This window comes from Phocoena sinus, chromosome 12 (assembly GCF_008692025.1).
Source record: "Phocoena sinus isolate mPhoSin1 chromosome 12, mPhoSin1.pri, whole genome shotgun sequence".
Taxonomy (NCBI): domain Eukaryota; kingdom Metazoa; phylum Chordata; class Mammalia; order Artiodactyla; family Phocoenidae; genus Phocoena; species Phocoena sinus.
Window position 1 is genome coordinate 15,303,402 of NC_045774.1, and position 16,330 is coordinate 15,319,731.

Below are 16,330 nucleotides of genomic sequence, written 5' to 3' on the forward strand. Positions count from 1 at the left end.
GGATACAAATCAGATTCTCCAGATGGAGCTTCTTCACAGACCCCCAAACCCATGCACGCCAAAAATTCTACTATCTCTCTTCTCTAGAACTCAAGAGTAGCCCCCCTTCACGCTGCCCATCATGGACCCCCAAGCCTTCCACTCTCTGTAAAGCTGCCCTTGGAAGCATCTGATGCTTTCCCTTCTTCCTCAGCTAGTGTCACACCTGCAGCTTCAGCCCCGAAGCTTGGCGGTCCCCTGGGAGATGGCCTTGGGCAGGCTTGTCGGGTTCTCTCTCCCGCTGGAACCCAGGCAGCAGCAGTGAGCGCGACAGCACAGGCCACACTCAAGACCGGGGATCATGCCATCCGATGGGGCCTCAGGCCAAAGCACTGGCAATGATTAACATGTCGGGCACTTCACTGACAGGGTGTCCGGAGGGACTTACGGCTAGGAAGAAAACAGGCCAGGGAGCCACAGAGTCAGTGCAGAGTTTAAAGACTGATCGCTTTTGGAAGTTGGAATAGGCAAAGGGTTCAGCACACATCTGGAGCTCGATAAAAATGGATTGGACTAAGTGAGTCAAGAATCCCCATAGTCAATGCTTTGCAAGACACTTTTGAGTTAGCTGCACAGACACATACAAACACACAGCCCCTGCTTGAGATTCCAGACACATGATGGTGGTGGTTGGGTGGGAAGGATGGCTGTGACCAATGACCAGCTGGGGGGATGAAGATAAATCCTGGTCTGCTGAGCTGGCAGAAGAAAGCTGGACGAGATGTCCCAACATGTGGTAGAACCTTAGCCCTCGTGTGTCTAGGGCTCCCCTTCCACACCCATTTTCTATGAACATGTCCACCTCTGACTTCAGTGAAGATGGTGGCCATTAGCCGAGCGCCCTGCACTTCACCTTCACAAACAGATCCTCCAATTTTCCTCACATGCATTCTCAAAGGAAGGGGTTTCTCTCTTCAGCAAAGTGAGTCAGAAAGCGGACCCCGCAGTAGAAATACACATCTTTCTCATCTCCCCTTTTACCCCCATCAGTCCCTCATCTTGCCCTCACCATGAGTTCCCTTCTCTTCATTTCCTAAATCAGGCTCGGGCCATACTCTTTCAACGCCTGCTCACCCTTCTAGCTAGTCCTGTTTCTGTTCTTTTTAAAAGGAAAACGCTGAACAAGCAGCGAATTTTCAGTCCACACACTTCTTACGAGTAAATTCCCGTGTGCAGACCCACTTGCTTCCTACGCCAGAAATTCTTCTCTTCTTGCTGCAAGTTCAGCTCTTACTTGGGGGTCAATCATCTTGTCTCTCTCTCTGTAACATTTAACAACGCTAAACCTCGTGGAAGTTTCCTCCAGAGTTCTCTTATACTGAACTTGCCTAAAGCACTCCCAGGGTTCTGCTATCTTCTCCATGCCCTTTGCTGGCTAATTTTTTTCTTTCCATCCCTCATGGCTCAGAACAGGTTGAGCCAGTGGGTTTCCATCTTTGCTCCTTGAGCGTGGCAATAAAGAGTCCCTCCCCGACCATGCACACCCCTTCCCTATGGGGAGAGGGGGGGTGTCCTTACTTTTCACTCCTGTTCCAAGTAGTTCAGTTTTATCTTTTTCATATCCATATACACTTTCCACATAAAATTTTGTTTCCACATAGATGTTATGGTTTAAAAAAAATTTGAGGGCTTCCCTGGTGGCGCAGTGGTTGAGAGTCCACCTACCGATGCAGGGGACACGGATTTGTGCCCCGGTCTGGGAAGATCCCACATGCCGCGGAGCGGCTGGGCCCGTGAGCCATGGCCGCTGAGCCTGCGCGTCCGGAGCCTGTGCTCCGCAACGGGAGAGGCCACGGCAGTGAGAGGCCCGCGTACCGCAAAAAAAAAAAAAAAAAAGAAAAGAAAAAAATTTTGAAAACCATCGTTGACTGGTGTAGGGAAACAAGGGTTCAGAGTTTTCTGGTCCCCGCTATGGAATTTGCTAGAGTCGCAACCCCTCAGACATCAGCTTCCTGCTAACTAACCGAGGAGCAACAGTACCGTTCTTGCCTACCTCACAGGGCAACTGGGAGATCCAGAGAGAAAATGCACATTAGTCCCTAATATGTGATGGCTCCTGGACTACCTTCTCTAACAGTGGTATGTGCCCCGGCCACCCTGTTGGGTGCAAGGTATGGAGGGAGAGGGCAGAGAAACAAGGAAAGAGAGCTGGCCATCCCGGGCAGCACTCGCCTGTGGGCCTAGGGACTCTGAGCAGTAGCTTCAGCTCTTTTCTCCTCCCACTGCCGCCTGTGCCCCACGTCCACACTAGCCCAAGTCTGACCATCCACTGCAGCACCTGAGACTCTGATAGCAGCCCTCTGGGTACCCAACTTGCCAAGGAGGATTGTTGAAGTGTACTGAACTTTGGAAGAAATCTTTTTTCTTTTTCCTTTTTTTTTGGGGGGCCTCACCGCGCAGCTTGAGGGATCTCAGTTCCCCGACCAGGGATTGAACCCGGGCCCTCACATTGAAAGCACCAAGTCCTAACCACCAGGGAATTCCCAAGAAATCTTTAAATACACATTTTTTAGTTATAAAAATAATAGATGCCCACTGTAAAAAAGTCTAGAGAGTAAAGGAAAGCAAGGAAGAAGCACCACTTATAACTCAGAGAGGATCATGGCTACAAAACAGTTGTACTTTCCTTCCAGTCTTGGCCCTTTGTTTGTTTATAATGGAGAATGAACAGTAAACAATTTAGTGTACTCTGACCTTTTTTTTTTTTTCAACTGAGCATTGTAACAATTTCCTAGGAGAGAACTTTATTTTTTTTTTTATTTTATAAATTTATTTATTTATTTATTTTTGGCTGTGTTGGGTCTTCGTTGCTGTGCGCAGGCTTCCTCTAGTTGCAGTGAGCGGGGGCTACTCTTCGTTGCGGTGCGCGGGCTTCTCACTGTGGTGGCTTCTCTTGTTGCGGAGCACGGGTTCTAGGCAGGCTTCAGTAGTTGTGGCATGCAGGCTCAGTAGTTGTGGCTCGCGGGCTCTAGAGCGCAGGCTCAGTAGTTGTGGTGCACGGGCTTAGCTGTTCCGCGGCATGTGGGATCTTCTCATAACAGGGCTCGAACCCGTGTCCCCTGCATTGGCAGGCGGATTCTTAACCACTTCGCCACCAGAGAAGTCCGGGAGAGAACTTTAAACTGTGGACGTTTTGCTACTTGCACCAAGAACGCTTCAGAAAATGTCAGAAATGCTGCACACTCGTGAGACTGTTCCCATTCTCAGTAGGCCAGAGATCAGGGAACTCTGGTGGACGGCCTGGTGGCAGTGGCAGAGAAAGCACTGGGGCTGAGAAGCCCTGGCAGGAAACTGGCTCCCACAAAGCTCTGTTCCCCCTTACACTCCCTCCAGCAGTCCAAATCCTCTTCTTCTGACCAGCCCGATTCAACCCTTCATCCCCTCCTTCAGGAGCCTCCGGCCATGCTCGGAAGCCTCGGTGACACTCCTGCTAGCCAAGTTGGGGGTGGTTGTTGGCAAGAGGAAAGGAAGCCCTGGATCCGTTGTAGCAGGGGAAGGAGTATTCCAAAATGCACACTTAGAGCTTGTATTTTCCTAGAAGTCTTGCTGCAAATGGTAGCTCATGCGCAAATGACTTCGCAGCCATCGTGTCGCACCTTCTCCACTTGGCTTCTGAGAGGCAGGACTCCTGGCTTTCCTCCCCTACTGGCTGCTCCTTCCCAGTGTCCTGGACTGGGTCTTTCTCCTCATGCATCCTTTAAGTGCTGGGATGCCCTAGGATCTGCCTCCTGGCCTTTTCTCTGTCTCCACTTTCTCTGTAAGAGAGCTTTTCTAGCCCCACGATTGTAAATACCATTGATTTGCCGATAGCTTCCAGGTGCACATCTTCTACCCAGACCCCTCTCCTGAACACCAGACTCACACACGCAGGTGTCTGCCGGGCATCGCCACTTGAAGCTGAGATGCCTTTTCGAGACCCAGCCTGACCACAGACTCCTAATTTCTTATCCTTGCTAACCTGCTTTTCCCCACTGTGCTTCTCACCTCGGCAAATGATGCCAAATGCACTCAGATGTTCAGGCTGACATCCTTGGCTTCATCTTTCACCCCTTTCTTTCCAAAGCCCCACAAGTAAGCTGTCCACAAACCTCAGTGGGCCCACTCTCAGCAGATATCCAACCACAGTCCACCAATTCTGCAGCTCCCACCCCATCATCTCCCATCCGGACTGTGACAAGCCTCTTACTCACTGGTCTCTCTGCCCACACGCGTCTTCTCCAGTACTGATTCTACACACAGAAGCCATGTGTAGCCATTCTGCCCATGTGCAGGACCATGGCACTCCCAGCTTCAGACCCTCCAATGGCTTCCCATCACACCCAGAGTAAAGCCAAGGTCCTAACCAGGACCCATACCCTGAGTACCATACTTCTCTTCACCTCCCAGCTGAACAAGGTAGAAACTGCTTTGAAGAGAACTCGGTGGGCAGTACCCGTCCAATGTAAAGAATGGTCTCATCTGTGAACCCTTCAAATAGCCTATGTCCTCAACCACTCTGGCTGGGAAGAGGCTGCCTGGATAAGTATCCTTAATTTTTACTTAACAAATAAAACAATTTTTTTCTGATTGTAGACATTGTGAAAAATCCTGAAAAATACAGGAAAGTATAAATAAAATAAAAATCAAAGTGTCAGGACTTCCCTGGCAGTCCAGTGGTTAAGACTCTGAGCTTCGACTGTAGGGGGTATGGGTTCCATCCCTGGTTGGGGAATTAAGATCCCACATGCTGTGCAGCATGGCCAAAAAAGAAAAAAAAGAGAAAAAAATCGAAGTGTCAAAAAGCCAAAAGATAACTATTATTAGCATTACTATTTTGACCTAATTTCCTGCCTTTCTATTCTATGCAGTACTGACTTGTTTTTTTTTAAGTAGGTTATTCCACATTGATTTTATCCTCTCCTTTCTCACATGTCTGAAGCATTTTACTTTTACCATTGATAAAATCTTGGGAAATCTTAATTACACACAATAGTCCCTTGGATGAGTATACCATACATTACTCTCAGTCCTTTATTGTTGAAAATTTAGCTTGTTTATTGCAGCAGTGTAAAAGCTTGCATATAATCAGGTATACAGAAAGGTTCATTTCTTTAGAGTATAATCCTGAAAATGGAATTACTGGGTCAAAGGGTATGGACCTTTGAGGCCTGATACACATTGTCAGATGGCTTTCAGGAACCTATACTCCAGGCAGCTATGTGTCCCTGTGCTCAACCCTTTATTTCAAAGTGTCCCGAGTACACACTGCCTGGATGTACTGAGACATCATCACAAGTCTGGAACTGGTCTGGGGAATCCTACCCTTCACATCCAAACTGGCTCCCAGGTCAGCTTCTCCACCATGGTCAACATCAGTTTAATCTCTCAGGCTAAAATCCTCATTTTCCTCTCTAACAATCTCTCAGCAGGTCCCCCCGCACCCCCAGTATGTGGGCACAAGCACGTGTACACACACACACACACACGTACGCTTTCTCTTGGGGGAGCTTCTCCATTTCCATTGATTTCCAGTCCACTTTGAGGCCTCATCACCTGCACAGGGGTGATGGTGCCACACCACCACTTGTCATCTGGACAGAACTTCTTAACCTTATGAGCCTGTGAGTCACCTGGGGCTATCATCACAGTGAAGATTCTTATTCTACAGAATAACACAATGGTTATGCAATCATCTTATCCTCTCTGCGAGATTATAGGGCCATTAGTAGTAGGGGCAGAATATTAACCAACTCTACCGAACTAAATGAATTCAACCCCAAGTCTGTCTGACTGAGTCAAGTTAATACATAATCTAGATAGAGAGGGTATAACATAGCAGGGCAGGGACAGGTATGTGTGTGTGTGTGTTTTCCTACCTGCACACCGTTCCCAAAACAAATGTCCATTTGCTACGGACTCTTTGAAAATTGATCTCAAAGGAATCTAAAGAGAAACCAGGATTGAAGTGCTATGTGTGGAAAGCGGCTACTTTGTGCTATCCTTCAGGCAAGGAGTTTTCTACTAGGTCAACATCCCTTTTGAAGTTTATACCAAGAAAAATATACACATATTAAACAGCAGTGGCAATTTACAGTAAAACAAGAAAATCCCCCTCAGAGCAGAAAACAACCTGAAACACATTACATTTCCAACCTCTAAAAGTGGGAGTTCAAATGCCTAAAATCATGGCTTCATTGCTCAATTTTACTACAGAAACAGCATTTCCTCAGACAATCATTCCAGTATTACCAAACCTTTAAAACATTTACTTTGGGTTCAGCCTGTTTCCCATATGTCGGACATCAGACTAGTTAAATTTGCAATCCTGTACCAGAACGGGTTCTATTTAAAAATCCCGTTATCATGTGGTTACAAGGATATCATTAAAAATAAATATTAATGGAGGCCTATATCTGTTCTTAAAACATGGAATAAAGCCTGCATTCCATGAAACTCCCCGCCTATCGCGCAGCACCACATTTGGAAGGCAACAAAGCAGCAATTGTTTATTATCTATGTAATCTGGGATTTAAGCTCCTGATGATGCAAATGGCAATGAACTCCTCCAGTAATACTCAAGGCAATAGTGCCGTGGAGTCTTTTCTATTGTGGCAACCGTATGTTGACAGATATTTACATTCAGTTTGCCAGGCAGGACACATGTATATCCAATTTTGTTAACCCTGTAATCCTAATGAACAAAACCCATCTGCCAATGTTGGGTTTTGTCAGATATGTAGTAATTCTTTTAACTTCATACATGCAGACGAGGCCAGTAAAGCCTCTTTTTTTTTTTTTTTAAAGATGAAGGTCCAAAAAACAGTGCAGTTTCCCAGAAGGAAACCAGATGTTTAAGTTTTCTTCTCAAAAATGATGCTAAGTGTTGCTGTCGTTGCTTTGAAAGACCACTGTTATTTGTAAGCTCAAGTTTCCTTCTCTTCACTCCTGAAATTTATGCCACAGTAATCCGTGGAAATGTTCACTCTTCTTAATGGAAGAAACCATGATAGCCTTACTTTTGCACAAAGAAAAGTTTTCAGTTTGGAAGAGATTGTTGCCATGCTAGTGAGATTCAGGGATAGAGAGAATGATGTCCTTGATTCTCTTGTGTGAGTCATTTCAAAGCAGATTTTGTAGCTTCTAATAGAGTTCAGGAAGAAAAATGATTAAAAACTTTCTTTCCATCTCTGTCTGCCTCAACAATGCCTTTCAAGACATAAATAGTTTTCATTCTTCATATAAATATTTTGTCCAGAATTTGACATGGTATAAACAAACAGGTCTGGCTATGGATTTGCTGATTTAACTTGTTATATCACTTCTCTGGAAACAGGGTCTGGGAGCAAACTCTCCCCTTGATCTATGACAAAGAACTCACCACACCACAGAGTCTAGACAATGACTTTCCATCTTCCCTGCCTCTCAAAGCGTCCCATTCACTACAAAGCATGGTTTATTTGCTACTTTTCATTCATAAGCTTTCCTGAGTTTAACAGTTGAGTGCAAAGATATTTCACTTTAAATAATTTTTTATAACCTTGACCTAAATTGAGGGTAAAAATGCCACACACACACACACACACACACACACACACACACACGCACGCACGCATTTCAGGATAAAAGCTGAACTATTCCTAGTGATGGGATACTGTTCCTCAAGCATACTAACCAATGGGCTTGAATTCTTTGATACTGGGCCTTTCAGCTTTTTGAAATGGAATTGATAACCTCCTATTCAAAGAGCTTTACTTATCTTAGGCATATACCGTAATACCTGGCTGGTATCATAGCTGAACCTTAAAACATAAAAGCAAACACACACACACCCCCCCCCCAAAAAAAAAAAACTTGCCAACAGGGTACATCTGAGCCCTGCAAGGTCTGAAGTGGTGAGTTAGCTAACATGGGTGTAGCAGTTGTAGGAGCTTCCCCTTCACTCAAGAGCACCAAGCAGTGAACAGAACCAACTTCCCAGTGTCCTTCACAGACAGAAACACACAGGAGATCAAAACTGATTCTTGATCACAAGGACTTAGACAGATCTCTCAAAGCCAAAGTGTTCAATCCTTAGCCTTCAGGACAGACCACATTGAAACTCAGCCAGGCCAAGGAACTCTGAACCTTTGCCTGAAGAGCTCTGGAGTGGATAGCACCCTCTCTTTGGGAAAATATGCAATATTTCTATACACCCTTCCTTCCTGGAAATAAAATAAGGGCCTGTTTGGGGTCTTTTTTTTTTTTTCGGTACACGGGCCTCTCACTGTTGTGGCCTCTCCCGTTGTGGAGCACAGGCTCTGGACACGCAGGCCCAGCGGCCGTGGCTCACAGGTCCAGCCGCTCCACGGTCCGGATCTTCCCGGACCGGGGCATGAACCCGTGTCCCCTGCATCGGCAGGCGGACTCTCAACCACTGCGCCACCAGGGAAGCCCTGGGGTCTTTTTTAATGACCTGCAAGAGTTCTCATATATTTTGGACAGTAAAACCCATTTACTGCTTGTTTTGCAGACACTCTCTCTGAGTCTGTCCCCATTATGGTGTCTTTTGCAGTTTTTTAAATCACTCTTACAACTTTTTTTGTGGCTGTTGAACTGTTTGAAAGTAATGCACAGATATCACTCCTCACCCCTACGTGTTTCATCATGCACTCCCCCACAAAGTGACATTTTCCTGTAGGATCACAATCCATGATGGCACCTATGAAAATTAACAAGAGTTCCCTAACACTGTCTCACATCCAATCCATGTTCAAAGTGAACCAGTTGTCTATTATGTGCTGAATCATGTCTCTCCAGATTCATATGATGAAGTCTTAACCCCCAGTACCTCAGAATGGGACTGTGTTTGGAAATAGGGTTTTTAAAGAGGTAATTAGATTAAAATGAGGTCATTAGGGTGGGCCCTAATCCAATGTGACTCCTGTCCTCATAAGATAAGGAAATTTGGACAGACACACACAGATGACACACCATGTGAAGATACAGGCAAAAGAGCCATCTGCAAACCAAGGAGAAAGGCCTCAGAATGAAACCTGCTCTGCTGACACCTTGATCTTGGACTTCTAGCCTCTAGAACTGTGAGAAAATAAATTTCTGTTGTTTAAGGCCACCAAGTCTGTGGTACTTTGTTATGGCAGCCCTAGCAAACTAATATACTATCTTAAGAATATGTTATCTTTTTTTTTGATCTACAGCTCAATCAAGGCTCAGTCATTACATTTGGTTGTTATGGAAAAATTATGGGCTTTTGTTTCAGACAAGCTGGATTCCAAATATGGGTTCCTTCCTTGGTGCAAAGCAAGTTCCTTCCTTCTGCCCTTCCATTTCCTCGTTGGGGACCACAGCTAACCCTGTCTGTCACTGTTGAAGTTGGGCTGATTGTGGTGACAACTGAGAAAGAAAAACAAAACTATGGAAAGTGACTGGGTCATAGAAAGTTTTCAGTAAATGTCCCTCCCATTCCTTCATCCAAACAGAAATCCCCAAATTTCTGTTTGAAGTAAGGATGAAGCCTCGATCACTATGCTTGTAAGAATCACGAGGATGACAATAGAGCCTTCCGACTTTTCCTGCACAGACTAAAACTGTCCTGGTTGAATTTTTCCAAAGAGACCGTCCCGCAGCAGTCACGTGGTCTCCAGGCCCTACGTAGTGCAGAAGACCTTTACCCAGCAGGAGCTGGAATCTGAACGGAAGTGAATTAAATCATTTGATTCGCAACGGAAGGCAGCACCCGAGCACTGACTTACCGTGAGGTCCCGTGCTCAACACTGGAGATGAACGCACTTCTCCACAGCTACTCTGTGAGGTGGGCACTGTCTTCTCCCTGAAAGAGCGTAGCAAAGAGGAAAGTTGGGGTTCAGGTGCTGAGGCGATGGCGAGGGAGAGAGGGTCCTCCTGAGCAGGGGTCCCTTGGGGTGACAGGACCCCAAGGGCAAGGAGCAGGAAGGCACCCGAGTCCCAGGCACCGTACCACAGGGCTGAGAACAGGGCCGTGATGCGAGAAAGAACTGGAAGAAGAGGCCAGGGTCTTCTCACAGGGGCCGAAGGGCTGAGTGAGAATCTGTAGTAAATTCTCCCGGCACAGGCAATCTCTGCGGGGTTCCACCTGGGATTTACCCTCCGGGGCACTGCCTGCTCCCTCCCTAAGGAGGAGGGAAACACAGACCTTTCTGACCCTTCCACGGTTAGGTCAGTGATTCTCAACCTTTCCTCAGGCTCCTTTTGCATTCTTAAAAACGACTGAGGGGCTTCCTTGGTGGCGCAGTGGTTGAGAGTCCACCTGCCGATGCTACGGGACGCGGGCTTGTGCCCCGGTCCGGGAAGATCCCACATGCCGCGGAGCGGCTGGGCCCGTGAGCCATGGCCGCTGAGCCTGCGCGTCCGGAGCCTGTGCTCCGCAACGGGAGAGGCCACAACAGTGAGAGGCCCGCGTACCGCAAAAAAAAACAAAAAACAAAACAAAACAAAAAAATCTGAGAACCCCAAAGAGCTCTTGATGATGTGGGTTATGAATTCTCATATTTATCATATGAGATATAATAAATATTAGAAACTAAAACTAAAAAATGTTCAAAATATGTATTAATTTTAAAAGAGCCATTGTAAATCCATGGCATGTTCATATAAATCTCATTTTAATGAAAAAATAATATTTTTTTAACCCAAAAGCATTGCGTGAGGAGAGTGTCATTGTTTTACAGTTTTCTAAGTCTCTTGAATGTCTGGCTTTACAAAGACAGCTGGATTCTCCCACCTCCCTCTGCGTTCATTCTGTTGTGCTAGCGTATGTCATGTCATCTTTGGAAAACAACACTGCACCCTCATGACAGAGAGTAAAAAGGCAAAGAGAGTAAAAAGGCAGAACTATGGGCCCCTAGACCATCCTTGGAAGACTGCTGATCTAGATCCTAATGATTTTAAAGAGTGGGGAATGGGGGAAATGTAGCTAAGAACAAAACCCCAAGTGCCCTGCTAATGCTTTTTACTAAAGAATGTTTAGAACGGTGATTACGTCCTCGCGAAGTACTACCAAATATGGTATTGTCATTGGCCCTACAGCACAAGCTCTCACAAAACTATGTGATGCTTCCCCCCACCCCACCCCCTAAGGTTATTTAACTTGCAAAATGAAAAAAAAAGAATCTCCTCATCTGTTTTCCTCTCTCTGGCTGCACCTGTGTGGTTTAGGGCACGATAACATCAAATGTGACTTCAGTGTCACTTGATGAATTACACTACAGTGAGGGTGAGGAAGAGAAGTGAAACTTCAAGAACGTGTCCCTGACATACCTAACAAACGACAGAAGTGGCCTCAGCAGGCTGGCTCACTCACTTCCTACAGAGGAACAACAAAAGATGCTAATTAAGACTCTGTATCTATTGGCCAACAAGAGGAAGTGCCACCTCCTCTCTGTCCGGGGGGCTGAAACAATGCAGTTTGGCAAGGTCTTTCTCCTTAGGAGGGTGAGGGTGCTACTATAAAATTCCCCTTAGTTTTTCTAACCCCTAGTAGGGCCTCACACACTTTTAGGCACTTAGGAGGTACTGAACTAACTTCTGTAGATTTCTTGTTCCGATTTTAGGAAAAAGCCTCCAACTTCCTGTGGTGGTAAAACCCCACTTGCATGACTTACAATGAACCTCCAATAACACAGTGTCTGGGAACATCTCCCTTTAAAAAAACCTGTCTGGAGGGGATGAGGTGAGAGGGTCTTATGGACTCCACCCCAGGGAGAGGCGAGCTGGTGAGGGGTGTACATCTCCTTGGTAGGTCCCGCTGAGTCACCTGGCTCAAGAACAGTGGCCCGGAGAAGGGCGTGGGGGAGAATTCTGAGGTAGCTCAGTGCTGAGAAGCTCTGGCACCAAAGACTGCCCCACGGGGGTGGGGTGAGGTGGGGAGACAGGGCACAGGACGGGTGCCCCACCGCACTGCCCCTGCACTGGGACACAGCGTGGGGGCTCCAGTTATTCTGATTTCTGCCATTTCCAAAGAAGTCTGCCACTGGGAATGCTTCCTCTTTGTTACTGTACATAGGATAACAAACTATTACTCTATCTTGGGGCGAAAACTACCACTCACCATATAGCATCTGGAATAGTGCTTTATACATATATAATAAATATTCATATAACATTTTTGCTTTTACTGAGATTCACTTATTTAACAACAGTATACTTCTGATATCTCACAGGATGACATTCTCATTCGGCTTTCTGCTTCCTTCCACCTGGTATAATGTGAAGTGCAGGTTGACATAACCAAGCAGACCCCAGAGGTGGACAGAGTTCTCAGGGAAGGGGGTCGTGTGAGGGACCAGTAAGGGAAAGAGAGGCTCAAATGTGAGTTGGATTCCAATGTGCTCAAGGTCAACTACACGAATAACACAACTGAACCTGAGCACAATGTGATAAGGCATTACCGATGCCTCCACGTAGTGAATTATAGGGTGTTCCAGAGACGAGATGTCACCTAAAGGGAAAGCATCATAAAGGAAGGGGGACATGATGTGTAGCATAAACAATTACGATGTGTCTTTTGATAGCACTTATATTTAGAGACTTTACATAGGTTATTTTGGGCCCTATGAGTGCTTAGTACCACCATCTGTAGTGGTATTTCCAACAGTATTTCCCAGTATTCAAACTGTGCTCTCACGTTCTTTAAACTGATTTGCACAACAGAACCCTCTGAGGCTAGTGGCCTAAGAGGACCCCATTTTACAAAGAGGGAAGCTGAGGTTCCTCGCTTACTGCTTCCCCGTAAAGCAGCAGCTCTACATCCTGACCTTCTGGAACACAGCCTCCTGGCACAAGTGCTAGATCCTCACGTGTATCGTTATTGGACGGTATTAGCGCTACCATTCGAGGACTTACTGCACGCCGGGCCTTGTCCTAAGCCCGTCACAAGCCCTAACTCCATATTACTCTTCGCAACAGCTCCAGGAGCCGGTTATTATTATTAAATGTGCAGCTTAACATCAGGAAACTGAGGCCCAGAAACTGAAGTCAGGAACCTTGGAGATTCAACCCGAGAAAGAGAAGCTGAATGTTCTTCTTTTCTTTACACAGACAGGATCAGGATCAATGGCAGAGTTTTAGTTACTTCTTCTGGGTACCACCTATAACATCCACAGATGAGATGTAACTGGGTAACAGTAAGAAAAAGTGCCCTCCCTCCCCAGTCCGAGCTCCTTTTCTACCGTTACCCTGGCCTGACGCTTCTTCATTGCACTGGTTAGTCCTGATAACATTTGATGTTTACTTATTGAGATCTGTCACGTGCAGAGAATGCAGACTTGGAGAGGGCAGGTCCTCAGTTTTGTTCACCCTTGGACCCTAAGTGCCTACACAGCAAATAAAGGATGCCTGGCACAGAAGAGGCACACAGACATTTACTGAATGAACACACACACACACACACACACACACACACACACACACACACTCCTCATTACAGCAGAAGTCTAGACAACTTAAAAAAAAAAAAAGCTTAGTCAGTCAAAAAGATCTGGCAACTTAAAAGATAAGCAAAACAGAACACACAATTGGCTCTCTTCCCCCACCCCTCCCGCCCCCCACTCGGATTAAGAGGGTGTGGAATGCCCAACTGTCAGAGAGGGAGTGACGGTGTTTACACAGAGCCCTTCCCTGCTTGCACAAATACTGAAGGGGTCTGAGGGGACAAAGGACAGGCCTGGAGGCTGCTGCAATCTTCTGAGGAATCAGGACCTGCCGGGTCTGGCCTGGGTATGGCAAGGAGCTGGCAGAGCTGGAGGGCCACTGAGTCGGGCCGTCTTCCGGCGGGGAGAATGCAGGCGGGCTGCCCACGTCTGGGGCTTCCTGCCCACGGCCAGGCTACAACTTTGAGGAATACAGGTCTAGAACTATTTCTAATGACCCAATTGGAATCGGTGTTTTTCTTTCCCTTCACACATACAAAAATCCCTTTTCTGATTAAAAACGCAATAAAATTATAAAAACACACACAATGAAATAAACAATGAAAGTAAACACAAATAAAGGCCACCAAAAGAAATACAATAAAAATATAAAGATGACTGTGTGATTGTGATCAAATAAACGTGGCATTTATAGAGAAGACACAGCCGTGTTAAGTGTCAGTGTTAATCTCAACACAGCAGCTTAAATGTGTTAATGCTACAGAAACACCCTCCTCAACTCATAACACATCTTTTGGGAAAAAGGAATCAATTTACGCCAAAAACTATAAGTGGTCCAAGCAGCAAATGGGAGTTTTTCTGAGCCCTGGGTCTCTGGAGCTGTGGGCAGCGTGAAGTGGGAGGGAAAAAAAGAACATTTCTTCCTTCATGTCTGAAGAAGGAAAGCATCTAGAAGCATGCATTTTCTTTTCTTTTTTCTGTTTGCGGCACGCGGGCCTCTCACTGTTGTGGCCTCTCCCGTTGCGGAGCACAGGCTCCGGACGCGCAGGCTCAGCGGCCATGGCTCACGGGCCCAGCTGCTCCGCGGCATGTGGGATCTTCCCGGACCGGGGCACGAACCCGTGTTCCCTGCGTCGTAAGGCGGACTCTCAACCACTGCGCCACCAGGGAAGCCCCATTTTATTTTCTTTACGTCTCCACCTGCTCCGTAAAAGCCGCCCTTAGGTCCTCAAAGGCTCCCTGCTCCAAAACTGCTTTCCTTTCCACTTCGTCATCCTCTCCCTCAGTATAGAGGGGCTCGGTGGGTATTAGGAATAAAGCTGAACTAATTTAACATTAATGAATATTAATTGATTAACACTGAATTAATTCAAATGAAAATGTGTCAGGAAAATAGGTCTGTTTTTACAGTCGTCTGTGGCCCTCTAAGGGAGTACGAATTCTGAGGTCTTCTTGCTGAGATGAGTGATGGCTCTGAGCAAATGTGGAGAAAGCCGGGAAACTCTCTACCAGGGCAGAAGAGGAGAGAACGGGAAAGAGGGCATGTGGGAGAGCCTAATAGACAGGAGTGCTGAGGCTGCGAAGAGGGACCCTGAGCACAGAGTAGAGATGACCTTTGAACCCTCCAATCTTTAACAAACATGGATCTCTCAATAGGTAGAATTTTGAGAAAAGTCATCACTTGAATCAAAAGGTCTGGGCTCTGTCCCCAGAGCAAGTCTAAACTGTTTTTTACTCTCCACAGTTTCTTCTACTGTTTGTCTTTTTTTTTTTTCCTTTGGCCTCGTCCCATGGCTTGTGGGATCTTAGTTCCCTGACCAGGGATCGAACCCTCGAACTTGGCAGTGAAAGCGCCAAGTCCTAACCACTGGACTGCCGGGGAAGTTCCCTCTTCCCTTGTTTTTCACAAACTACTCTCCCTCTGCTGCTACTCCCCTTGCCCCCGAGTAAGTAAAAAGCCTGAGGTAACCAGTGAGAGATCTCCAGCAGGGGCTGTCCCACCCTTTGGATTGCAATTGTCCTTAGTAACCTGGAGACCACCTGTATTCAGTTACATAAATGCACTTGGCCCACACTTGGAGGGAAATCACCACTGCTTTTCAAAATACATTTCATCAGGTCAGAAACTTCCCAGACGAGCACTCTGTTACTCTCCCAATGCTTCTGTGCGCTGTGACAGTTGACACTCTCCTACTCAACGCTCTTTTCCTTAGCATCTCACAAGAACCAACTGTTAAGCTTCAGGAATTTTGTGAGCCAGTTGTTAAAGTCATCATTAAAATGTAAATAATGTAATCTCAACATTAAATAAACTGCATTAGAAACAAAGGTAGAAATGCTCAAAACTCCTCACTTATTATTTTACCGTATTTTACTGTTACCTATGTTCTTGAGGTTATTGATGTCTATTTTAATATCTATATGGTAGAAATATCATAACAATGGCTAATAATTACATATTTCTCCCCAACTCTGGTAGCTTGAAAGTAGCCACAGTGCGAATATTTACACCATGGAAGTTGGCAAATGCTGCATATCTGGGCTTTGATTTGTTCTCTTCGTGTCTAAGAAAGTGCTGGAGAAAATGTTAATAATACAGATTAAAACACAAAAGGGTGTTACGTCTGGAGCTGTGACACTGTACACATAGGACCCAAAAATGAGGAAACAGTCACCCAGCATTCAGTTCAGTGGGGGCGCCTCACGCCACTGACGAAAGCGTGAAGCTCTGACATACATCTTCATTGCTTCACTTTTGTCATATTAACGTCAAAGAAAATATCTAACAAACATTAATGTTGAGACTACATTCACTTATTATAGGTTGGTTATGACTATAAGAAGCTCAGCAAACCAACAAAAGCATTCTATGAGAATCGATTTTTATTATTTGCACATTATGTGCTATT

The 16,330-nt window shown here is 46.0% G+C and overlaps 1 protein-coding gene across 4 annotated transcripts in view; it reads right to left on the reverse strand.

Moving 5' to 3' along the window:
- The window catches only part of PLEKHG1 (pleckstrin homology and RhoGEF domain containing G1), a 237,122-nt gene that overhangs the window by 202,552 nt on the left and 18,240 nt on the right, over nucleotides 1-16,330 (reverse strand). For 2 of the 4 annotated variants that reach the window (XM_032650792.1, XM_032650791.1), the window contains one exon: nucleotides 9,768-9,844. The exons of the other annotated variants lie outside the window; for them this stretch is intronic. The gene's annotated coding sequence lies outside the window, so the exon portion shown is untranslated. The remainder of the gene's footprint in view (nucleotides 1-9,767; nucleotides 9,845-16,330) is intronic. 4 annotated transcript variants of the gene reach the window in all.